This window comes from Bombus terrestris, chromosome 6 (genome assembly GCF_910591885.1).
Source record: "Bombus terrestris chromosome 6, iyBomTerr1.2, whole genome shotgun sequence".
Lineage (NCBI taxonomy): Eukaryota > Metazoa > Arthropoda > Insecta > Hymenoptera > Apidae > Bombus > Bombus terrestris.
Window position 1 is genome coordinate 2,748,625 of NC_063274.1, and position 27,088 is coordinate 2,775,712.

The 27,088-nt window shown below is 38.5% G+C and overlaps 1 protein-coding gene and 1 long non-coding RNA gene across 2 annotated transcripts in view; one reads left to right on the plus strand and one right to left on the minus strand.

Annotated features, from left to right (window-relative positions):
- LOC100645521 (epidermal growth factor receptor) overlaps positions 1-27,088 on the minus strand; it is a 175,750-nt gene that overhangs the window by 130,753 nt on the left and 17,909 nt on the right. The gene's annotated exons all lie outside the window — the stretch shown is intronic.
- On the plus strand, positions 14,188-15,909 carry LOC110119371. The gene is made up of 3 exons (XR_007224299.1): positions 14,188-14,571; positions 15,311-15,404; positions 15,492-15,909. It is a non-coding gene; the product is annotated as an uncharacterized LOC110119371 (long non-coding RNA).

The window sequence follows — 27,088 nt, forward strand, 5'->3', positions numbered from 1 at the left end:
CTAATCGCGCGAGAAGATCGATGTCGCGATGTTGCGTCGCGTCAGCGCGATGTACCTTATAAATGGTATAATCATACACTTTTTTCTTCTTTTTTAATATTCAGTTTCTTTTTTGTTCTTTCTTTTTCGAGGAGCTATCGAGGAGCGAGTGCTTTGGTGCTTGATTAACTGTAGGTTAATTGAATTTTATGTTTCAATCGCTGTCAACAAAATTACGCTCTATAAGACCGTAATAAAACCTGTCTGGACCTACGGAATCCAACTATGGGGAACAGCAAGTAATTCCAACATTGAAATACTCCAACGCTTCCAATCGAAAACGCTAAGATCCCTATTAAATGCACCCTGGTATGTTACCAACGAAACAATCCGCCGTGACCTCAAGATACCTACAGTCAAAGATGAAATACACAAGTCCAGAAGCAGATACAACACAAGAGTCAACAACCACCACAACCCATTAGTCACCCAACTACTAGACACGACGGACCAGATCCGCAGACTAAAAAGAAAATACCCTCTAGATTAAATCCTTAGATTCTACTAGAACCAACGATATAAAACTATTATAATCCATGTCATTGTATCACGCCAAATGAAGTTACTGAAAATTCTCAACGAGAATTGATTGTAAATATTCTAATAAATAAAAGAATTAAAAAAAAAATTGCTGTCGTCTGGGAGAATATAAATCGCGCGTATTATATTAATTACTATCGTTTGGCAGAATATTAATTTTATAACAGAAATGTTGACGTTGATTCTTATTTTATATCGTTATTGATATTTAATCCACTATGAAAGTTCCTGAAAGAACTAAGCTTTACGAGCAATATCACATTGGTTATAAGGCCACATATGTCATAAATCAAGCGTCGTATCGAATGATTAATGGAAGACTGGTCGTACAATGGTTCAGTCAAGGAGAGTTCTTTTTCAAATTTCCGCAGCGACAAAATATTTGAAATTCCTGGCATTCTGATGTCGCAAGCATTATACGATAGGTCGAACCTCTCTTTCCCTATTCGATATATTATATTATCCATCTTTTTGTAACTTCCTAATGATTGTGTTTGTCCTTAGAAAAAGAACAGCTGACCTTGGGCAAAGCTTGCCGAGAGATTCATTGAAACTTTCACCAGTTCTGCAACTGTTCCTCGTCCGGTACTCTTTCCAGGACACCTTCAACGGCACCTTTCGCGATTGAATTTCTCTCGAACAATATTCAAGAAAATATAGTAACATAGAAACACAGAAATATAGGAAAATAGAAAAATAGAAAGCAATCGGAAAAATTTATTCGACTCACGGAAGGCTCGTGTAAGCCAAAGCGAACTTCCATCGAGACATCGAACGCTTAACGCTATACAACTACCGATGATTAAGACGAAGCTATTTCTACCAAACCAGTGAAAATGACTGGTCTTTAGAAAATACGTAATAATAAAATATTTTTACATTTATCGATTTATTACTTTCTTACAGAAGAAATTCAATGTTACGTAGTACGTTTCTGATATTATTAATCCATCTGGGATCTCTAAACGAGGATTGACACTTATACAATCGTAGACCCAGTCATTTTGCCTGGTAGGGCATTTCTAGCGTTGGCATCTAGCGCTCTAACGATCGATTTGGAATTTTCCTGATAACCGATACTATCGTATTGGATGATACACAGTAAAAATTTAAAAAACGCGTGGCAAGTTGTACAAAACGAGGAAACTGGTTAATTGGGCTTCGATAAACAGATTGCAGAATCCTTTTACATTTTGACAAGTACCAGTCATTTTGACTGGTATAGGTATAAATTATTTTGGATTTGAATATATAAAAAACAAAATAAAATTCATTATATTATTCTTTTAGTTATCGTTGCGAAAGTCATTACATAATTTCGGAAAGAAAATGTAACATGAAGTAGAAATTTGAAAATAAAATTGTAAAACCAGTCAATTTGACCGGTGTGGTAGTTCTAATGTCAACGAAACAAGATCTATTGTACTTCGAACGCCCTTTTTTCCAATAACCAACAATTATACCCTGACAAAACAATCAACCATTAGATAGAACGCTTCAAAAGGAAGAAGATAACGAAACGTTGTTGCATGGCTGTTGACATTTGAAAGTTAATTATCTCGTCTGTGTGGCGAGTGACACACAGTAGTGGCGTAACAGCATCCGCGACGCGTTCGCGATGCTACCAATACTGTCGCGCACTCGACAAGAAACAGCCGGATAATTAATTCGAAGGATTGTTCATAAATCGAATACATTATTTAAGAGTCGCATCGGTTGGAAACAGCGTGGACGCGAGCCGACGGGGCCATAGATTCCGCTAACGGGTCTCCCCGTTCTCGTAGAATGCGGAGTACCGAGTTTCCATCTCCGTCCGATAGGTGATGCTGGACCTGGAGCCCGATCCTCCGGAAGGCCGTCGACCCCGTGGCGAAGTAGACGCGTACAACGGACGCGTGCGGAGAGGCCATGCACCAACAGAGAGAAGAAGCGACCAAAAAATCCCTCTCTCTTACCTCGTGCTTCGCCTTTTCGCGGTTATAAGAACCCGCATAGTCGCGGCTTCGATGTCACGGACGGGGTAAATCTTCCGGTAGATCCAATCCAGTAGATCCTTCATTCAATCTTCCTATGAAGATTTTTAGAAGTATCAGGTCGTTCGAAAAGTTTCTTTCGTTTTATAAGGAAATAATGCATGCGCATTTTTCGTTTTATATTATTTTTCGAATTACGTATGATCAATTTTGTTCTATCAAGATAAAGGTTACGACGTTCGACAGATTATGTTTCGTGTTTTTATAAAGATGCGTCGTTGTAAAAGACGTGCTGTAAAAGAATGATGCTATTTGCAGAATCTAATAGATGGTACGGAATATAGCTAGCTGAGATAGCTACGAATTATTATACCTCTATACCGCTATTACGTAATATAATAATATTCTATAATTAATATAATAATATATATTATGTTATGGTGTGGCTATTGTATGACGATGTAAAAGAAGTTGCGAACGTTTTTGAAATCTCACTGCAGCCAAGGGGTATTCGGAATTCCTAGCATCTGGACGTTTCAAACGCTATGCAATAGCTGAAACTTCCTTCGATGTTATACGCGTGTACGTAATAGAATTGGTCACTCGCGATGACGCGAATGAATACTCTTGATTAAGAGGACAAGCCTGGAATTAATTGCCGGAGCATCGATTATTAACGGGGCGCCAAGTTCGCTGATGCTGTTCCATGTGACGGCGAGGAGGTCACGTTCGATCTGCTGGTGGAATAATTTCGATTTGGTGGTGCAATTCGGGAAATTTTTTGCACGTCGATCTTTTCCAGAAATTTCCTCTCCTTTTGCGTTTTGAAGTCGAGTAACGATATATTGGCTATTATTCATGTGCGTAAATTGAATTTTAATATATCGTCGATCAATTTTTAAACGTATAATTAAATTTGATTATTCGTTGATATCGTAGGAAGACGCTAAATATTGTTTTTAACGGTTAGTTTCTTATTAATTTGTACGTATCACTAGCATTTATGTACCGTTACTATAAATATTACTATTACTAAATATTACTATATTACTAAATATTACTATATTACTAAATATTACTATATTACTAATATTACTAAATATTACTATATTACTATATTATATTACTATATTACTATATACTATTATATTACTATATTACTATATTACTAATATTACTAAATATTACTATAAATATTACTATAAACCGTTACTATAATATCCAGGTACTAATAAACGATAGCATAAAAGTCAGAAATTTTAGTTACGACTCTTCGTAATTAATTTTTAAAATGTGGCAACGCGGACAATTTACAAATACGTCGACTTTCCTTACGGCACTTCAATATTTACTTGAATCGAAGTAAATAGTCGCAACGAAACAAAGCACGAGACTCGTAATACATGCATATACCAGGACCTGGAGCGTCTGCTTGCAAACGTGGATTAGATCAAACAAAGTAGGAATTAATGAGCTATTGTTTACCTCGAAGACTTGTCAAATATTTGAACAACGCTTCGAGACCCGGAAATATTCACGGCATCCACTCATCGTTTATTAGGTTCGTCAGAAATATCCGTTATTCCGTTGTCGTTCTATAAACGCCGAACAGTATTCTTTCTGAAACAAAAGAATTCCTCGGCGCGTTTGCAAGTATCGAGGTGAAATTTCTGCGCGGCTAATCGTTGGCTCAAAATTTTTTGCAAGAACCGTTAAATCACGCTGACAGTATCTAATTGGACCGCGGACATTTTACCTGATTGGTCATGGATAATAAAACGAACGTTTCTGTTTGTCCAGCTTTTACGAAACAAAAGCCCGTTAATTTGCCGATTATGTCAGATTACTTGGAAAAGGAAACGATATTTTACGAAACAGAAACGGAGCAACTTTGGTAAAAAATCCCTTATATTCGTTCTTCGAAGTATTAAATAGACAGCGTATTGAAATAAATCTTTTTTCAAATTAAATCTTCTAAATTTCGTTGGAAATGTTTATAAAGTTTCAAACATATTAATTCGAAATATATATTTTATAGGCAATGTGATGTTCGAATTATTTCGAGTGACAATTTCGTCGTATGCTTCTTCGTTGAAAATATCCCTCTATCGTTGAAAATACGAACTTTATCGACGATAGAGTAACCAGGTTGATACGACAGTTTCTATTTATCGATCGTTAGTGGAGCATACCGACATACAGGTTCCTACTTGATCATCGACCAAACTGTTATCCAAAGAATTTCTAGTGAATTTCTAGGGAGTTACTAGATCCATCGAATCGTGAATCTGCTTTACCGACAAACTGAAAAAGAGGATCTACAGGAGCAAGGAATACCTCGAAGCGGTGAAAGAGAGAGGCAATTTGTCAATTATATACGCATGAAATATAAATGTAAAATAGCCATGAAACCTTAAAAATAGCAACATATGCAGATTCCTTAAAGTCAACAGAAAATTAAAGAAAAAGCTGAAACACTTGAAAGACTTCGAACGCTTCTTGTTTCTAGAAAGTCACGATAGCCCTCCCTATTGAAAGTTTCCTTATCTTCACGATCAGCCTTTTGTACCACGAGAAAGTGCGCTTCTTCCACTAACGTTCGGTCATAAATTCGACCGCTGGCTTCCTCGAAACCATCCAAGTGATGTCTTTTAAATCATCGGCTTATCTTTAGACTTAATTCACAGCAAGCGCCTAATTGTTGTTTGCAAATCAGTTGACTGGAAGGAACAGTGGCAAGAGTTGCGAGTCTTACGTTTATGCGAAGGTAGGGCGTCACGGACGAGGGCGTCCAAGTAGAAGGAAGAAAGACGACGAACATATACGGCGTCGAGTTTCAGAGTCGTTTCGGTCGTCATGCGAGGACACAAGAAAAACATGGCGACCTCATTGTCTTGGGCTCATAAAGCGACAATCGTGCCCCGCTGCTGGATAAGATACGACAAGCTTCAAGCGGTTTAACTCTATCAGCGGCACTCGCATAATCGTCGAGAAACTCGATGTTGTTGTCGCCAGTCTAATAGAGACGAATACGTTTCGTGGTTCACACACGTGATCGTGCGCCAAATCGCGATTAGGACTCACGCGTTTTCCATTGTGCTCCGAACGAAGCGTGTCAGCAACAGGCCGGTTCCGAGCGGTAAAATTCGTGTTTTATTGCACGCGAGCGCGCGCGTGACCACGGCGATACAATAAGAATTGTTTTTTATTAACGCGATAAGGTGGTTGTGAATGAAAAGTTTCATTAATGAAAGTCCTACAATTTCATTCATACCACTTATCGGTGTAAGCTCGTTAACCGTGGCCCTTAGGTAAAACAATCTAACAACTAAATATTTTAAGTGTCATGGAGGAAGACAAAGATTGCACCAAAAACTTCGCTTTTTTCGTATATTTCAAGGTGGTAGAGAATACATTTTTTAAACAGGCTAGTCTAGACCTCAAGCTTTATCATAGACGGTGTAAAGAAATCACGAAGATACAGAGATTATATTTAATTATTCTATTACACTGTATTAAAGGATTAAAGAGAGAAGGAGACATATTGGACGGCTAACAGGGATGAGTAGACCGAAGAAGGAATCAAATTTGAACGAAATATTATCTGTATAATAGAAGGAATGATGGACAGGTTGGACGATAATTGCTGGAAATTCGATTAACTGATGCGCGTTGGTAACGCGAATACTTCGAACGAGATAGCTATTGCTAACTCAGCCCATTTAAACGAAACTGACACCTGTTTATCAACTAAACACTGTTGGAGAACGCGATCAGCAGCTAAATATTGCTTACGTGGAGCAACCACGGAATATCTATGGTTGTTCGCGACATTTTTTAAACATATTTCGATATAACTGTCGATTCATCGGTGATAATCTGACGATGAGGAATGAGAGAAACCTTTCGCAGGAGCAAAGTACGGCTGTTCGTTTCGTTATTTCCACGTTCTAGCTGGCTCGCTTCGTTCGCGACCCCGCTTTCGAGAGCGAGGCTCGTTCTCGCCATTGTTCTAACAAATTATGCATATTAATTCCTCGCATCTTGTATACGAGCTACTGTATAAGCGTGAAATATTCTCAGGACCGACCCAGATGTCTCGACAGATGATCGGCAATACCCGTTAAGGTGCGCTTAACAATTCAGAAGGAATCCGTCGCCTGTGAGAAATTCGAACGCGTTCCTGCCTCGAATACACAGGTTTACCCCATTAGTTGCAATGTTACAGTACAATGTTACTGTTATCTTTTGCACAATGATAAAGATAATCGGAATTAAGTATCGAAATTGTTATCTTGTTCGTTGACGTATGATAATAGCATCTCAGAAACGAAACTGATTAATTCTAATTTTTCTCAATTTCTCAGCTTTACTACCTAGACGGCTTTTTCATACAATTAAATCAACGTTATCAGTGAAATTGTGCAACTTACATAAGTTTGTCGATTAAAACAAATAGTTATAGTTACGAGTAACTATAAGCTCGAAGGTAAATTTTAAAAAATAATCACGACGTCGCCACTTTTCTCCAATTTTCGATGTATGATAGCGATCTTCTAAACAATTGGTGTATTAACGATAAATTGAAAAGCATACGATATATGATATAATCCTGAAGATGGAATAAAGTTTACTACGTTTAGTATTATACATAAGAGTGTAATAACTGCTAAATAATATGCAACTACTGTGTCTATAGAGTCATCTTCATCACGTAGAAAATATCCTTCGTCAGACTGTAACCCGCAAGAGAATAAACCGGTATCAAGGAAAAAGGAGGAGAGCCGGATGGCACGCTAGTTAAACGCGTCGCGTCATGGAGACACGATACGCCTTTATGTAGACCATGATCGCGTGTTCAAAAATCTCCGACCGAAAGAGACGATCGCGAGAAAATCGTAAAGAAAACAGGCTAAATAACTGGAAGCTGGAAGCGGACGAGAGAAAACACGCAATTGTCGATATCTTCGTTCGAGGTAAATTGCTCATTTTCCGGTCTCGATGATGTTGGAGCGTCTGGTTTTTCCCGGGAGGTGGATCCGAACTGTCTGTCGCTGTCCTCGTTTTCCATCGCCTGTTTCGCACGACTGAACATGCCGATCGATGTGTACGTGTACCTCGAGGACCATCTGCTCGAGTTGTGCACGCGGCAGGTTCGTTTTCGGTTGCTCAGAAAGTGGGCGTGCTTCCTTTCCACCTCCCCTTCGCGTCTTTCGAATAATAATGAACGAACAAAAAAGAAAAGAGAAAAAAAAACTGCACGATGCAGAGTTCGGCGAGGCTGCGAAGCTCTTCGTGCGAGCTACGGGCACCAGATGATCCCCTTCTTTCGTGAAGCTGCTATCGAATGACATTTTCTTCCCATGCGAGCGTCGCTCGTTCATTCGGAAGATCGACAACGGAAGCAGAATCCTGGATAACCCTTTCCCTAGCCCCTTGATCGTCGACACCTTTCTTCCGGATCCTCTGCTCCAACGAGGGCTGATCGAAACGAATGATAAGATTTCCGGTCGATTATATCCGCACGCGCCAATAGGAAATTAAACGAGACCGACGCCGGAGACGCTCTCGAGTCACGCTCTGTGACAAGCGAGACGAGAAGAGAAGAGACGACACGCAGAGACGATCGAATCGAATCGGAGCTGTTTTTTCCGCAACAGGAAATCTCGAGAGCGATCGACGTTGATCATATTGTATAGGTGTTGTTACATTTAAAAATTTCAACCGATCGAAGAGGATGCAAGTTAAATGGCGATCGAGCATTGCCAGTAATACGGATCCAATGTCACGCGATTCAACGGGTATCGGCTTTATCACGAACACAAACACGATAGAAACACGAGCAATGAATTGGTTATTCGCAATCCCTGTTTCGATTAAATCGTTTGATTGCTTATCAGATGGTTGCATCGAGCTCGAAGCGACGTAGACATTGGTAATCTCGTATGTACATCCTGTCCACCTTTACTCGTGCCGTTTACGGCCATCTTGTCGACCGGTGATCCAACTCACGCGACATTTCCACCCTGACAGGTCGAAAAATTACGCGTTACGTCTAGGCAATGTCGTTAGTTGAATTATTCGAGTCGAAATTCGCGTCGTTGGTCGAATTTATGCCGTGTTATCGTTTCGACAGACGAAACGTAACGCTGTCGGCGAACATTGTCATTAATTCTATGGAAACGCGAGGTCGGGTCGCGGTTTTATGTTTATTAATGGCGGAAACATTCCGGAATTCGCGTTGCTCCCGCGTACACACGGCACCAACGTTTCCTTTCGACTAACCTTGTGTTTTACATGTTCCTCTTTTAACCCTGATCGATAGCGCGATCAATACTGTAAATACACATTGTCTTGGCTCTCGTAAACCGTGGGATGTTTGGAAAATACCGTTAACTTTGCCGACTATCGAACGTTGTGCGAACCGAGTGTACCGTCTCGTATAAAAACTGGTACGAATGGCGAGGGATTAAATCATCGAACGTGTTTCCAAACTTTCAGACGTGTATCGGAACTAAAGGATATTAGTGAAAATTAAGTCGTCGAGCATAAAATAACTTACATAGTATAGGTATGCTGGCAGAATTAACCGAACAATTTATATACCCGGATATTTCTAGAAATTGAATACGAAACCAGGAAATTCAAGAATCCTTAGTTTTGAATTCAAAGGGTGTTCCGTGGTAATTGCACATTCTTCGATCTGCTTACACAGCACCAGCCAGGTCTTCCACCGATTTGGCTACAACCACAACGCGAAGGAATGTACTCCACCTATGAACTGCAGCCAGATAGATCCGAGTATTCGGTTCAAGTACTAATAGTAACAACGATATTACGTTAATACGACTATTCGTATGATATACGAAACTCGTAAGATTACTCGTAAGAAACTCGTGATGTTAATACGACCACGTAAATAGACAGTAGCGCGTAGCTTGATTCAAGCTAATTCGTTTATTCAAAGTTTCTCAAAATTCGTGTTGTATTTGATATATCCGAAGACCAAATTTCGAATTTAAGATATTCGTTTGATGTAATATAAAATTTGAAGAAGATTTAAAACAACGTGCATAAAATTATATCGCGGCACGCAGATTGGCACATACGACATTACGTATATTAAATTTTCTATATTTTGATTCTGATTTTTCGGAATTTATAGAGCCATTTATCAAACCGAAGAATCTCGTTTAATTCTAGCTAACGCTACGTGCCAATAATACGACAGATGGAAAAGATAGAAAGAGCAACAAATGAAAAGTCGATGAAATTTATTGTTTCGCTAAATTTTTCACGATGTAAGATGCTCCGATGATACATTTCTTACATGATCTTCGTAGGCAATATCAATGAAATTACATGGTGTTTAAAAAAAGAAAACGAGTTCTGTCGAGATTCGCAACGGTTTCGTCTATCTGATCTAAACGGACATCATCGCTATATTTCACCCGTTTCATGCCACGATCCAGCGCTCATGTCTTTCAATTTAATCGATTCTCGGCATCCCGCGTCGTTCTTTCTTCTTTTCCCCTGGCTCACGCGCGAATGTATACATAAAGTCGCGGTTCATAGCGCATCTGGTTTGAATTACGGTTCATACTTTTTATGGGTCCGGATCGCAGGATGATATCCTATGTTCGTCTACACGTCGTTACGCCACCGTAACACATTTGTATATTCAGAAGTTTATGTACTTTTCTCTCTCCATCGCTTCCTCCGGCTGCGATATACTCTACATCGCGAATCATTACCGAGCAACATGTACAATTTCATCGATGGTATCGCTGTGCTACGTGATTGGCAGTGATAACTAATTACAATTAGTACTTTTGTGGTTCGTGTTTCTTAATAATTTACGACCTAGAGAAAATTCAACGTTTCGTTACAACTTAGAATTGTCGTTTCTCAGCGACATTTTTAATACACGCAACATCGTGAGATGAGGCAATTCTTTTGTCGATTGATTTTCTTGCTGATGAATGGTGGTTGAAGTTATTTCAAGGACATTTTCATATTTGCATAACTATTTGCCGTCTCTTAACGAGAAAATCTGACGTTAATCAAAATGACATAATCATATAATCTTCTTAATAATACATAATCTTCTATTAGTAACAAATAATTTTAATTAAAAATGTAGCAACTGATGTCGTTTACTAAGCACGTGGCAAAGTTATAACTTTGAGATCACATTCTTCGCTATTCATATTGCGGAATGTAACAAACAAGCAGCTATAATTACAATTCGCCTGCAACCGGTCACGAGTAATTGCTGCTTGTTTGCATATTGAACAATGCTTAATAATGGTTTTAAGGTGCTACTAAATTCTTCGGTTGTACGTCTCGAGGTTAAAAGTATATGAATAAGCAGGGAAGCGCTATGATATATATATTGTATAACCGATGTAATTGAAAAACGTTTGAAATTTACAAAATCCAGCCGTCGTTACATCGACGAAAAAGATATAAAAATTGTTTAAGTGGTATATAATTGAAATATCGAATAGCCGATCATCAAATTCCGAGATAAGTAGTCAGACGGACGCACGACAAAGAGGAAAAAATCGAGGAACCTTAAATGAGGAAGGTTTTTCGTAGGGCCTAACGGAGCGAAACCAGTTAAAACCAGAAGGGTCAGTGTCGAGGAGGAGAAAAAGTCGATCAATCGGAGCGCCGGAGGGAGCGTGGCGCGAATCCACGGAATCTTTTGAATTCTTTGTCGGCGCTCTGGGAACTCGAGACCCTCGGCTATCAAGGCAGCTTTGTAAGGACGAAGGAGACGACGTCTACAGGGAGGAGCAGAAGGAGAATGAGGACGAGAATGAAAACGTGCAACGCGAGCCGACATGAGAACACCTTCGTGAAAGAGTCTGTGACCAATGACGCATCATCGTCGCCCGTTCGAATTGCCTCTTTCGTATTTATCTCTCTTCTCGTGAACACCACTTACTCTGTAATTGCTATTTCGTGCAAAACTGTCGATCCGTGAACTGGTCTTACTGGAAACTGGTCTCGAGAAAGATGATTTTTATCGTAAGATCTGGTTCTGTTCAAAAAGTAAAACGTTTTCCTTACTATCGATGATGCAGAAAAAATTGCTTTCGGAGAAGCAATTATTTAAAAAGGAGCAAATATCGTAATTATTCGTCTCGGGATTTCTTTCACCGTATTCACTGCTATTAAAATATGTCTACCTCGTATTTGGACGGTCTTGCATAATTAAAGTCGTATTACTAGCAAATTTTTCAAGTCGTAGGATAATTTTCAATCGTTGAGATTTATCGAAGAAAAAATTTCACACAATTTGCGTTTCGGCGACGTTGCTTCGTCATCGAAAACCATTACCACGCGATTTTTCATCACTTGAAAGGCAATTCCCGTTTCTTTTTTTCGCGAGACTGATGTATCTTCAGTTGCATCTATCACCGTGCATTCGTCATTGCATTGTAACGCATTTAGCAGTCTATAATCAGCATCGATTATTGCGCAACCTCCAGAGGTTCAGCATCTGTGATTGAATACACTCCACTTTACGCAGCTCTGTTGAAAGCGCAGATGTTATCTCGAGGCTGCGTTGGCCGAGACTCGATTGTGCACCAAATTGAAAACTTGGATCAAAATGGGCCGAGCGAAATGTCACCGCATTAAAACAGACACTCGCGTGTAACGGTCTCTTGATTGAACAACAAAGACACCGTGTGCACCAGCGATGGAGTGGCCAGCGTGTCTACCCTCGCTTTTATGCTAATTGCGCTTAGGTCCCGGAAAAAGGCAAAGCGACGCGTTCTACAGCCGCGGATTCGATTGCGTGGACCTCGACTGATTTACGTATCCTTGAACAATGTATACACCGAACTTTCACGAGACACCTGGTAACTCGTTCGTTCGTTCGTTCGATCGGGCTATCGCAATTTTTCCAATTAGAAAATAGACACTGACTGGCCTGATGTTGGCCGTTTATTAACGAGCCACTCGCGAGCTGATTTCTGATATAGGAGTTGAAACGGTTGCGTCACGGTAGTTTATTGCTATTCCATGGTTTTTCAACGCGAGACACTGCAATTATCGATACCAGATCCACGAAAGAAGAAAATATTTCGACTTGGAATACGTTATATCGAAATAACATGCGTTGGTGCGACTAATAATGTAAAAAGAAAGTAAAGAACGGTATTTGTTCGAACGTTTCATTATTTGATAGAAATTCGTAATAAAAGTGGTAGAGTCTTTTCGAACAGCGAAACATTTTCGTGAGTCATTGAAAGTAGCTACGCATACACGAGCCACGAGACGAATCGTACAAAGGTACGATAATGACAGAACGAATTATAAAATTGTATAAAATCACGCGCTTGAAATTTCCTCTATAGCATCCTATTTCGTCCTTTCCACGCTGCTAATGGTATGAAATCGCATTTATATGAATTTCTCCTTCAAATTTACCGCGAACTCATCGCGTAATCGAGTTTTGCAACGCAGAAATGTCGTCGAACGTTAATGGCACCGCGAGTACACGCCTCGGCTTTCTACGATTGCCATTTCCTCTTCAGAAGTTCGCTCGATTGTTCGATCGTTGCGCCGCAGCGTTCTCAGTAATATGTTTTCAACCTGATGGGCGAACACCGAGCGACGAATCGAGCATTATTCGAATCCAAATTCGCAGCAAGGAATGATATTCACGCGTCGAGTAGCCTTTGCAACAGTCTGATGGGCTTCGTGTCGCGATTTCCGTTCGTTCACCGGAAATCGAGTGAAGAAAATAGGGGAACGGCTACGAGGGCAGGCGCGAATTTGCCGCAGAACCTGTTCACGGCTGCTCGACGCGGAATATGTCTTAGACGCTGTTGGAATATCGCAACAGAGGATGTCGTTACGTAAGACACGGGTGCGCAGAGGGCTCGTGCCTTGTAAAACTGTTTTTACAAGGAAAAAGAAGGTCCGAGCCTAACGAGCTCTCGTAACGGAACACAACCAGAGTATTTTGTAAAAAACTCACCGTGATTCGTCCCTCGAATTTTTGCTTATTAGCTGACGTGTCGCCAACTATCGAATTTCAAGAGTTCGATCGTCGTTGCTGTAAGCGAAATCGGCTCTCTCGAAAATTGTTACTCTTCTATTTCGTATATTTATAGAAGTATGTTAAACAACATTTTTATTCGCATGCCATTTTTCATCGCCGTGCCCTTTACGGCCGGATTATTTTTTTCTGGATTATCGTTAATTGAAGGTCGACAAACTCGCCAGCGATGATTACAACGTCCGTTCGCAAGAAGATATAGCTGATACTCTGCTATGACAATTAAAATCCACGGCAGATAGTTCCATGGAACGTAGCGAACCTCGTTAGCGCGACATATGTCCGCTTCAGGTAGACGAGCACACAGTGGAATGGTTAGGTTCCTGACCGAGAACATTAACATCGCACGATTTGTTTCTTGAATGGGAAAGACACGAGTCTGTGGCGACAAACCGAGTTTGTAGCGATTTAATTTGGCTGATTTTATGCGTAATTCGTGGCAGAATTAATACGATCTATAAAATTTCCTAACTCACTACCTTTCTCCAAATTTCTCCAAACCATTCCTTTCCATCTGTAGCCACGTACATACTTTATGAAAACTAAAACATTTAGAAACGTCTACAAAACCTGTACACCAGTTCCTGTGTTCAAACGTGCTCGCTCCACACAAGCACCGAGCAATCGCGTGACACACGTGAAACGACGATCTTACTACCATCGTCGTTTCTTTCATTCAGACATCGGTTCGATGTGATTGGGCCTGAAGGATCTCAAACATCTGTATCCTGCAGGAGACTGTGAATGATCTGAGAACGGCCTCGACGACTTTCACTTCGATTCTGCTAGAAGTGGAACGGACGCAACAAGTGGTTTCACATGTACAGATATATTAGCCTTCGATTTCCTATATTTTCAGTCACGTTATTGCTTTCGGATATTATTTCTGTTCATTTTTGCGCGCTAGAATCAACAAGAACTGCAAAAATTCCTTCGCTTGTAAGTCAATCTTGTTCTTTCTAACAAACCATTTCATTAATCTTTTACTAATATTCTGTTCTTATTATTTCTTAACCCTGCTGTCCTAAAATTTGTATGTTCCAATCTTACTCTAGTTTCAACCAGCAGAAATATCCTTAATATCCTAAAAGAAACTTGAACTTAAAATTGAAACTGGAAATGCAAAGTAATGCGGTAAGAATCGCGTAGTAAAATAACGCATAAAATGTATTAGAATAACAGGTATGTAATAAAAGCTCGCACGAATTAGGAACGTAAACAAGATTTCCGTGATTTAAGAAAACTTAACAAATTCATCATAGTGTTATAAATATTACAATTCCTTTGATATTCATAAAATCGTAATATCTACATGGAAGAACAAATAGCGACGAAAAAGATATTAGATAAATCGCTGCTACTCTCTTTCATGATCACGATATTAAAAAGTAAAATCCAATAATATACAAAATTATAAATTAAATGTTTCCTTTTCGTAATACCCGCCCCTAATGGGTTAATATACATAACGATTTTTTCATATTATCCCAATCTTAAAAAAAAATCTTGACGATAGAAAATCATGTTTCAGTAGAAAATTACCGAAAGAACACAACAGAGTCGATCAACTTGAAGTATATTCAAATTAATTATCCTTGTTGTTTCTCGTAAGCGATTTTATCGTATGCCAAAAATGTCCGAAACCAGTCCTATTAATTAGAGAGTAAAATGTTTCCAGGTTTGCAAGAAGCGAGAAGACGAGTCTAGAAATCCACTAATTTTCGACTGGCGCGTACGATTCACGGTCGAGAACCTCAGGTGTACCCAGTTCGGTAGACATAGCCATACGAAAATATATACGAATCCCTTCTCTTCTAAGTCGTACGACGTGGTTAACCGGTCGGTTTACATGTGTACAGGTTATTCGAGGCGTGGGCGATCCAGAACGAGTGGCAGCACGCAAAAAGAAAGGAAGAACTCTGGATGGGCTAAAGGATATCAATCGCACGGCACCGAAACCCCGACGGCGTTCGTCGGTGCACGTCACGTGCAATTAAGCATCTATAAAGCTAAATTATTTATTCATTACCGGTGTTTTGCAACGAACCAGAAGATTTGTATCTGTCATCGTGCGATGCGTTGAAATTTTATTATTATTTGAGCGTTTCATTTTATTTTACTCTTTAACAGTATATTTCATGTTAGTTTTATCTGTTAGTTAGTCTAATGACAAACAGTAATGTAAAAGTTTAATTAATATTTGTATTCGATTTGAACTTAAATTGTACGCACAGGGAGAATAATATTATCTTAAAAAACATCTAATAGAAAAGCTCATCCAGTCATGATCTATAAAAAAAAATCGAATCTATCCGTTCTAAAGATCGCTCGTATCTTTGTATCGTTTAATTTGTAATAAAACTTGTTGGGTTTAATATTCCGCTTGTGTTTCCTTTGGATTATAAATTTTATCCACGCAAGATACACGATATGGTGTAACATCGCCAAGTTATCAAACTGAATTATCTCCCAATTTATTAGCGATAATTGACGTTTTCCTATTCTACATCCATCAATCATGCGAAATCAGCCGGCCCCGTAGAAGTTCATAAAATTGAAAAATATGTCACGAATGGTTATCGAACGTAGGAATCGACGCAGGAGCTGGAATATTGATGAGAGAAAAAACGAATTCACCTCCGGTATTGGCAATTCGTGCAATCGTATGCGTGTTATAAATAATCGCGCGAATGCAGAAATTATACGGACGAAGAAAAATTCGATGGTGCAGACAGGCGTTATTTTCTTGGAATCCTGGTCGCTTGCTTGCCAACCGATCGTTTCTTGATCTCGACACGTTTACTTGGCTGTACGCTCCGATCGTAGTAGCGTGTATTTTCAACAGCCCACGAGAATACTAAGTATCTTTGCATCGAGTATTCCTGATATGGAGACCGAACGTTTAAACGTGTGTCGCCTTCGATGTAGATTTCCAGAAAAAACGCCGGCGAATACGGGATTTGCTAACGTTTCGCACGATTCGAACTCTCTGAAAGATTCTTCCGACGTCAGGAAACGTATAGACGATAAACTCGCGCACAAAGGAAGCTGAGGGTTTTCCGTGTAAATATCGGATGCTTTTTAAATATCGTACCGCGTGTGTTTTTGCGAGAGATGATTTTAAGTTCAACTAGAACTGAAGATCTTTATACATTTAAAGACGTAAAAATGCGCAACATGTACGCAACACGCAAAGATATACAAAATATACATATTAGAGTTGTAACATGGGTGGAATAAATTTCCGCTTAGGTCTCATTTCTTTAATTGTGCACATAAAAATATGAAAATACTGAATAATATCTGCATCCTCTGATTAAATAATGATTCTAAGAATTTTATGCGTAAAAACGGACGCACATCGTTAAAATTATACATGACAAATTTAATATGATAAAAGTATCCGGGATATTTTCACGAATATCATGTTAGATATCGTAAGGCTGCGTAAATGATGAAGTACTATCTAAAAATAAATCGTTGCAACTGCACAACGGTTAAACTCAAACTGTTATGTTTAGATCGGAAGTTTAGAAGATCGAATTGCAAAATTCTTCTTCAAGCAAACTGAACACTTCGGTACTTTTTGAAAATTCTTAAAACGTATAGTTATTCCAAGCTTCTACTCGATACTATCTATCGATGGAGTGGATCATAGAATATAATTATTTCATAAAATAATTTAACCCTTTCGCGTTGAGTGATACCTTGATAATTTACTATTTTCATAAATGTTTCGCCAAGTTATCAAGCAACTAATTATTATTAATAACGAATATAGAAAAATTTCTCTTACAAGCTAAAGAAAATTCGTGTGGAATGATTAAATGACCTCACACGTAGGATGTTGTACTTCAATAAAGAAGAGAAAAGAACAAAGCGAACGTATTAGAACATTTTGAAACAGGGTGGGATTTTGTAAGCGCCTTGAAACGTGTAGGTATGAATCGACCAGTGAGAAAATGTTGAAGGACACGCTGGACATAGTCAGGGTAATATCTCGTGGAACATCATTACGGAAACGACCAGTTTTATCTCCTCGGGAAGAATCGCATAAAGCGGGTCGTGTGTGTAATCCGTGCCGTGCAGCCTTTATCATCAATGGAAAACAATCAAGAATGAGAGGCTTCTGAGGAAACGGTTTCGTATATGCAACGCTGTAAAATAATCCGTTGCATCTGTGCAATTCACTCATTTGCTAACTTCTGAAAGACTTGATTATTTATATTATCTTAGCAAATGATGATAATGACAAAAACAACGATCGCTTTCTTTCCACTTTTCAATTAAATGCACGAACCTGTTTGACATCGGTGCGAGAAAAAGATCTAATAGTTTCGACCGAGACCCGTATCTCTGGCCAGCGAATCATCTCGCACAAACTATATGGGCCACTTATGGAATTCTGAACGGTAATTAAGATATTTCCTTAATTAGCGGCCAACACTGGCCGCGGTCAGTTACTTGGAGTAAGGACGGCGATTGAATTAGTACCGCTGCTCGGTTATGCTCCGTAAAGTGCAACGTTAAAAAAATAGGAGATAACGGGGGCCAAGCGGCAAGGAAATAATTAGCTGAAATTCATGCCATTTCTCGTTTAAATTGACGTCATTCTTATATCGAAAATTATCCTTAATAACAGGTGCAAGAAAACAATAAACTTTAGAATTTTATTATTGGTACAGTTATCGTAATGTGCTATATCTTCTTGATACGAACAACAGCGTGAGAAATATCAAACCGACTTGAAATAGAGTTTTAAAATATATAAATATCGATATATTAATTTCTCGCTAAAATTGTCTCCTTAAATTACGATAGGATTGCTGAAGCGAACGATGCTAACATCGAAATTACGTAAAAATCGTCGTGCGCGCTTACGCAATTGTAAGAGTGAAAATGCATCGACACAAAACGATTTCAGTTTCTGATATATCCCCATATTGTCTTCTGAAATGTTTACCAACTTCTCTACACGCGAATGGTACCAACAACAAAGTAATTAAAATTCATAATGCTTATAATCTAATTTAACTGGTCTTACACGGTCATAATTAATTTTTGTATTAATATAGCGTGGCTAATATAACAGCTATATTCGTGAAATAATTATAGCAAGAAGAAAAAATGCCCAATTAAATTTAAATCGCAATAATGAAAGAAAAAAGATACATGCTAGTCATGGCCCATAGTTGGAGCCAAAGGAGAGATTCGCAAGTACCAAGTTAGTTAAGTTTATGTCGTTATCGGTTATTATTTCAGATAAAGTTGATTTAACGAGACTCTGAAATTAATTACAATCCGATGCAATGCCTGTAACGACCACAGGGTTTTATACGGTTGCGGGTGGCATTGAAGATTATCGTTGATTGAACATCGCGCGGCCGATTGAGAAATACTTGAGGATATAATAGCCCTGCCCACGATCCCCATAAATCACGGAGATTGTCAATTAATAACCTGTAATGAATGTTGGAATCGGAGAACCATCACTTTATCTAATGATTTCGGAGAAACCGGGCGATTGTTCTTGAAACTGGACCGCGCCGGTTCGTTAATGAGGTAACTCGAACGATTAACATCGTGTAACGTGAAATATAACAAGTAACGTTAAAATTTTCCTTCCTTCCTATCACGACATTTCATTTGAACCGCATCCTCAGATCGTTATTTCTATTTTTATACCATAAACAATTAACATATTAAAAGTCAGCGTTGCATTTATAATTTTATTTTTGCTTACAACATTATGACAAACTATTTTGTTTAGTTACAGAAAGAATCAGAAATATATTTCGCGTCTTTAATTTATAAAGTGAGCTCTTTAAAGTATTATTGTAATTTATTTTTCTTATTTTGATGAAACGCTTCTTTTATCCTTTTCATATTTCGTTTACACAAAATTTATATACAATTTCATTGCTCGGTCCATAATGAATCTTTAAAATATGTCTTTGTAAACTTTAACTTCTATTATGTAATAGTACAACTGAAATGTGATGAAATGTTTACAAACGAACCAATTATGTTATTAACCTATCGTTGCTGATAAATCATTGTACACGAGTAACCTTTCATTACATCTGTCTTCGGAAAGTAATCGCAGCTCGAGGATGACGGGTATACAAATCCCTTGATTGTCATTGTCATTCAAGGAAAATGCTTTCTGGCAAACAAGTTACCTTCGTAATATCGTGTCATTAATTTCATCGCTACAGTTTGGGCTATAATGTCTACCTGTCCTCGTTAAGTATGCGTAAAGAGTGCGTGGGTCGTGTACCGGCTAAAGCGTCTCGCGCATGACAATCAACGTGTAAAGCGAGCTTAATGGATTCGCGTATCTCGTTTAAATCGTCTTCCACGTGAACTTTCGAGCTTCGACGGTCTCACACGCGAAGTCTTAACTGATTAGATTCTTCGACACCCCATTATTATCGACAAGAAAAAGACAAAGACGAAGACGGGCGAGCAAGACAGTAAAACATCCAACGAGCCATTTCCCTCTCACTTTAGGAAATTTCTCTGTACAGGAAGAAATTATACGAACAAACACGAGCCTGATATTGATTTTTATCTTTTAACGACAAAATGTTACACAAGCATAATTAGAAAATTAAAGCGTTAAAATTAAAATTAAAATTAAACACTCAACAAATTTATTAGAAATATAATTCTCTACAGACAAGTAATCATTTATAGGTATAAATAACAACGTACCTACTGTGGCTCACGAAAGTATGGGCACATTATAGAAAAATTTTTACGATTATACCTATGTTATAAAATTTATTGAAATTTATATCTAGACGTATTTACATTTTCAAATCTATCAGGCTATTCCCTTCTTCAATCATTTTATATCAAAATATTTTCGTTGTATTCATTGAGTAACATAGAAATCAGGAAACTAACAAAAATATGTCGAAAAAAGTGTAAGGAAAAAGCTAAATTTTATAGTTCATAAAAAAACCTGACCTTTATGTTTACATCACCGCGTCAAATTCTACCAAATGGCCAAATTGGACAAATTGTGAATACAAATAATAAATAAAAAAAAAAAAAAAAACATCACAACGCTAACTAATGCCAAAGGGAATGAACGCATTCAATAACAGTGTTAACGAACTAGACAGCTTTCTCACATGGCTCGACTAGATTTTCCAGGCTAAGCTGGGACACAGGTAAAATTCTTCATCGTGCATTCCTCAACGTACAAGATAATCCGATCGTTCCTGGTGGGTATCAAGTATCAAGTATCAAGATCTTCCTTGTCCATATTCCTTCTCCTGTATGAACGTGATTTAATTATCAACCGAACAATTAACAAATGAAACACGTATTTTTAACTAAAACGTTTATTTGCGCCCACTTAACTAGCAGGGGTTGATAATGATACTGAGAGCACCCAACGCTCCGAGAAATTACCATCCGTCACCGTGTGAACAGGGCCTAAGGTGAGCTAGCGGCAGTCGCTTGGTTCCCAACAAGCAAGAAATTCCGTTACAGGGCCGTATCCATCGCGAGTTGTCGCTTCCGTTTCAGGTCGATGTACATATGTACACGAAACCTGTTCCAGCGCCGAAAATGCAGCACGTACTTCCTTCGTATTCAAAAATACTCGCTTTATTTCGTTGCAGTAATTATCCGCACGTCATTTCGTTCAGGGACCTGGAGCGGTTACGCCTTCATGACACTTCGACTCGATTATCGTACCCTTTTTTGTTCCGGGCACGTACGTTCGGTACTTCTGCAAAATATCATTATCTTCTGCGAATTGTTCACGATAACAATGACACGAATACGTGACCAAAATTAGGGTAACAGGCAAGATAAATAATTTTATCGCTCCGCATAAACGAATATGCTGAAGAGATAAAACAGAGTTTTTAACAAATCGATTAATTGACAGATTAAGTAATGGAATACTTAATCCTTTGTGGTTCCTGCTTTGATCGCGTAATATTTGTGAAATATATCGATGATGCGAATAGACACTGGGAAGTTATTACATGAAAATTGTGTAAACTCCACCGGTCGGTGGTTTCTCCTTCGAGGTTAGTACCGAGGTGGATCGCACTCTTTTCTTTCTCAGAAACCTTCAGGACGTGGGAAGCGAAAGGCAGGGGCTTCGAAGTATGTTGCACATGTGCCAAGAAATGGGTGGCGCCCAACCATGTGGCGAGAAGAGCATTGTAAGAAGTAAAAAACGTGACACTCTAAAGGATAATTGAACATTTCCAATTAGTACAATTCCTTTTCGTTTCTTTTTCCTATTGAATAAACGATATCCATGATATATCCTCGGGAAACTCGAGGACATTAATGAAACTAATTTTAATGACAGATACATTTCTTCTACCATAAGAAATAAAATTCACATTGTAATAATTATAATAGTACTTTAGTATAATTATAAATCACGTACCATTGACGATCGTGTAATAACATGTTTCCGTGTCAACGTTCAATGAATCAAACCCTATGTTTAATAGCGCTACCTCACTCGTGAAGCATGTTCAGAATTTTTCTTGTTTAACCTCATACCTTTATCACGGTTTTTTCTTTTTCATTCTATTCCACGTTCGACCAACTTCCCACTGCAGGAATAGCAGCCTGTTGCTTCGCTTCACTTTGGCTCGCTTCCCACACGAGATGTACGCGTATGCATGCATACGTCGTTTTTACATATAGACGCGGAAGATGATGCAAAGTGTATAGTGTTAAAAAAATCGCTTTGTCTTCAATTGATCTTTAAACCCTGAGTACCTGGTAACATATATGTAGGTCTATGTATAGGACATAATTACTTATATATACATTTGAACATATTTGACAATATAGAGAATATGTCTCTTTTCAATTAAACCTACAAAGTATTGCAAAAAGATTAATAGCCAATCAGTAATATTATGACAATCGATATTTTCGAAACATTCAAGAGATGGAAGCAAACTTGTGTTTAGTATTTAATAGAGAGAGAATTTTATTTAAATAGGATTAATTGACAATATCTTCAATTTTGAACAACATGGCTCTCCATATTTTTCTCTTATGTTCTGCAAATGTTTATTCGTTCGTAATTTTGAGTTTTACATTACATCTAGAGAAGGGAAATTATAAATCTCGAGGAATTCCAAGTAATAATGCTATTAAAAATAATACTGTTCAAAAGAAAAAACTTATGGTATTTACTTGTCTGTAACTGTTCGTCTCGCTCTTAGAGCAGGTATACTAATTAACGTTTCCTTTGAATGAGATAATAATTTCCACGTCGGCTTTCCTTTACTAAACCAGCCATTATATTTTCCGTAAACGGTATAGAATACTTTGTACTCGGTGATTGTCAAGGATTTTCCTGGTAGCTTTATGCGGAAATTGTTTTTTATTCTGTAACAATCGGTTGCTTTACATGCAACACTTATCGAATGCACCTTCATAGGCCAGGAATTTTAATGAATTATATCTTAAAATCACATAGTATGGAGAATGAGATAATTCTCGAGATTCAAAGGTAAACGTGAACGGAATAATAACTCGTTGAAAATTATTAAGCGATTAGAATAAGACAAATTTGAGAGCCCAATAGTCTTCCTGCGAAGAAATAAATTTTTCAACATTAGCTGTTTGCATAATGGAAAGGGACAGCAAAAAAAAAAAAAGGGAAAGAAGTATATTGCAATCAGAATGCTGGATAACCTAGTACATAGTAGGATGTAAAAAAGGGACTAGAATTTTACACATGTCGATTTTGTCGTTCCCTGCGAAGCGAAGGCGCGTGACCCGTAACTGATTGGCGTTACGCATGGTTACCCTTGGCATTTCGTCTGTACTCTGTGTGCGTCTGTAATTATAGGAATTTTATCTTTTACCTTCTGCAGTCGAATAGTACTTCCTGAAGAAACTATATTCTTGTCCGCTAACCACAACCCAAATAAAAGAAAAATCTTTCAAACTTAAATACTGACTCTATTTATTTACTTTCTACTGCTTTCTTGAAGATCGTATTGTCACTACATATATCGATTTCATCTCAAAATCTATTATATTTATATAATTCTATTTATGTGTAGTACATATTGTGCAACATGAATCATCAATGATTTGCAATAATTATGTAGGACAAAATCTCATTAGGCAAAACACAATACAGTTTATAATTACATTAAATGAGATGTAGGAGAAAATCAAAATGTCAGATATTCAACGTTAAGTATAATTTTCTCTAATTAACGCTATGACAATCGATGATTGATCGATGAATTTATACATCTAGAGAAATGTTGTGCAACCCATCGCACGACAAACTGCATGACTTTGGACTTTACGAACATGACGAAAATTATATTTGTCGGAAGTAATCAACTACTAGTAAAAGTTACCCTAAAAAGTAATCGATCTCCATATCGTTAAATATCCTAATATTCCCTCTATACTCTAATTTGAAATTCTCTCAATTCTCTCTTTACTTTACATTATGGACGAGACGCTAAAAAATCAAAAACATATCTGTTAAAACACCAAGTGAGAATTCGACGACAGAGAAACAACAAAGTTCTATCCTGACCTACGGACACATCGTTCCGGCGCTGTTACGAATAAAAGCGATAACTGATTTTAAGAAATGGCATTAAGTAAATGAAAGACCGCACTCCGTCTGGCGTATAATTTTGGAGGGTGGCCAAGATAGAGAAGGGAAGAGGAAGGAACGACGAAGGTCAGGACCGTCCTCGACTGTGTTTCATGGGTTCACAAAGGCGCACACGCTTCCACGAAGTCTCAACGAACGAAATGCCTCTGTCTTTTTCACGGTAGTCTCGCTTGGTAGAGCACAAAACAACCTCGACGTTCGCCAACTTCGCTTAACCATCTCGCTTGGATAACGGAAAACGGTACTCGGATCGAGCGCAGGAATTATTGTCGTGTCGGGGTCTCGCTCGGCGTTTCAAATCCGAAAAGAAAAAAGAATGCTGCGAGGAACTTTTTGCACCGCATATACCCGGGATAATAACGATTGTCCATCGTTGCAACTTCAACGGAGAAACGTATTCACCGTGCCGCGTTTCTTGACACCGGTTCCTGCTGCCACGAGATACCTGGTCACCAATGAAATCGGCTTTACGCGTAAGATGCTTCCACCGTAAGGGTGCTGGAGACACGGATGGAACGGTAACGAGCTTTCTCATAAAGCGAAATGTTATTTTATAGATTTTATGGATGTGGATAGAGATTAGAAGTTCCTATTTCTATTCCTCGATGTTCTACATTCGAATAATTTGAGAAATTGTTAACCGGAAGTATATATCGTTCGTGTACATATTTATAATTTTTTAAAAAACCGTGATTTAAAAATTTAAGACACTACCGGAAGAATTTGGGTACTTCTTCTCTACACAAATATTGTACTTTATATATGTAGAATATTTTATTCTACTTCAGTTATGTGTTGTACAAATATTACCCGTGTAGCCGAAATGAACCCTGTATTAATCTTAAAATGTTTAATAAAAAAATAATCTCTAGATGGACGAGTCAGGGCTCTGGAAAAATCGTTTGTTCTTTCGACAAATCAAACTTTTCCATACGTTTGTCTGTGAACTAGAATGAAAGAATATTATAAGTTTCATTTTTAGTAGCGTCAGGGAACATTAATGTGAATAAAATACTCATTTACTTAAGAATATCACTTTTTGTTTCGAAATCCTAACATGCTCCGCAATGTACGGGAAAAAGTAAGCTATAAAAAACCAACTCCATATGGAGTTACGCTTCATCGATACTAATTATTCTCGCCGGCTGTTCTACGACCGTTTTAGCCGAATTCCATCGTTCACGGTGCGGCGGAACAAAATGAAATAGGCACGCTTTCATTTGTATTATAGTTCACCTGTTGCTCTAAGACCAAAGGTCTGCGAAGGCTAGCGACCGTTAAAAGAGAAATACGAGCATCGCAGCATCCTCGACCTTTTTCCGAGGAATCTTTTCGCCTCGAATACGACACGACATACGTACGTACGTATGTACCTACATTCACTATAGCGGATCATTTTGTCAGCCTCGTTCGATTCCAAAGGAAACGAAGATGTTCCTCGCTTTCGTCGGTCCCTTTGCTCTTATAGCACGACCATACAAAGGTAAGCAGACGACTACCTACTTACTTACTCGCGATCGTGATCACGAAGTAAACGATTAATGCGCCACGAACAAAGGAACAAGCAGAGAAAGTCAGATTGTTCGTCGTGCTTACCACAGTTGTTATCTACCGATAGATTACCAGACCGCCCACCCTCGCTTTTCTCCAGTCCCGCTGCGAATTATCAGCCGAGAATGATTCTGGTATCATGGGTGGTCGTGGAAGGTGCAAGCCCGTATTTTAGTTCGATTATAATTCGTTCGTTCGCTGATTTATTGCCTAATTAATCTTAGGCAATAAATTACTCCGTTTACTTTATAGTTGTATAATTTAACTCTACCGAACTACAATATATGAAACAGCTTGTTCATTTAAATCAATCTTCTTGGAAGAAAAATTGATGACTGTTACAACCACTTCCGATTTAATTACCACACCTTCTTTAAGAATGGATAGACAGCTACGTCTTATCGCGTTACGAAATCTACGTTTAAAGACCGCCGTAAATTACAGGCGAAAGCTAATAAAAGACGCCCATCGACGCGTTCAAACGATACACATGGGCAGATGCGAGGTGCACAGACTGTGGCAGCAGCTTGAAATCGAAAATCCTGACCTAGACCAACGGGAAAGTCGGAAGAATACTACATAACCTGCGGTAACCGGGACCATCTCTCGAAGTTTGCGAAAGGTGGTGGTTGGTGGAGGCGTTGGTTCATCACCTGCTCATCATCGAGCGTGGGATGATGCACCGTCCCAGGTAAAAGGCCTCGAAAAGAAATCGAATGAAAAGGGAGAGGCAACCTTGAGGATAACACGGGTTCCCTCCATTATTAATGAATCGTGTGAATATAAAGATCGTGCGTTCGTGTTGGTGTCTATCTCGTGAAGCATCGATCCTGATGTGCGTTTACCCTATGGACCGCAGCAGCATTCGTGGGACTTTCGTGTTTTTTGATAGAGATTTAGGATCATTTCGTCGCTTGTTCTGGAACTAGCAACGCTGTTACTCCTAGGTCACCAACAAATACGTAAACGTCTGCGTGGTTTATTTCAGTGATTACTTATCACGTGGCTCCAATAAGACCAGATTTATTTGGCACGTTCAAGTTTCCAAACATACGCACAGCCGATGCTCAAAACTGATTGGTGAAATTATAATGATATTATCGTTGTTATATTCATTATGCTATCGTATTACAAACAGTGATAACATTATCTCAGAATTGTATTTGTTTCGTTTAATACCGAGAAACTTAAATCATAATATATGTGGTCAGACCACTGCCATTTCGCATACATAACAAAAATTGTGTTTTTCGTTGT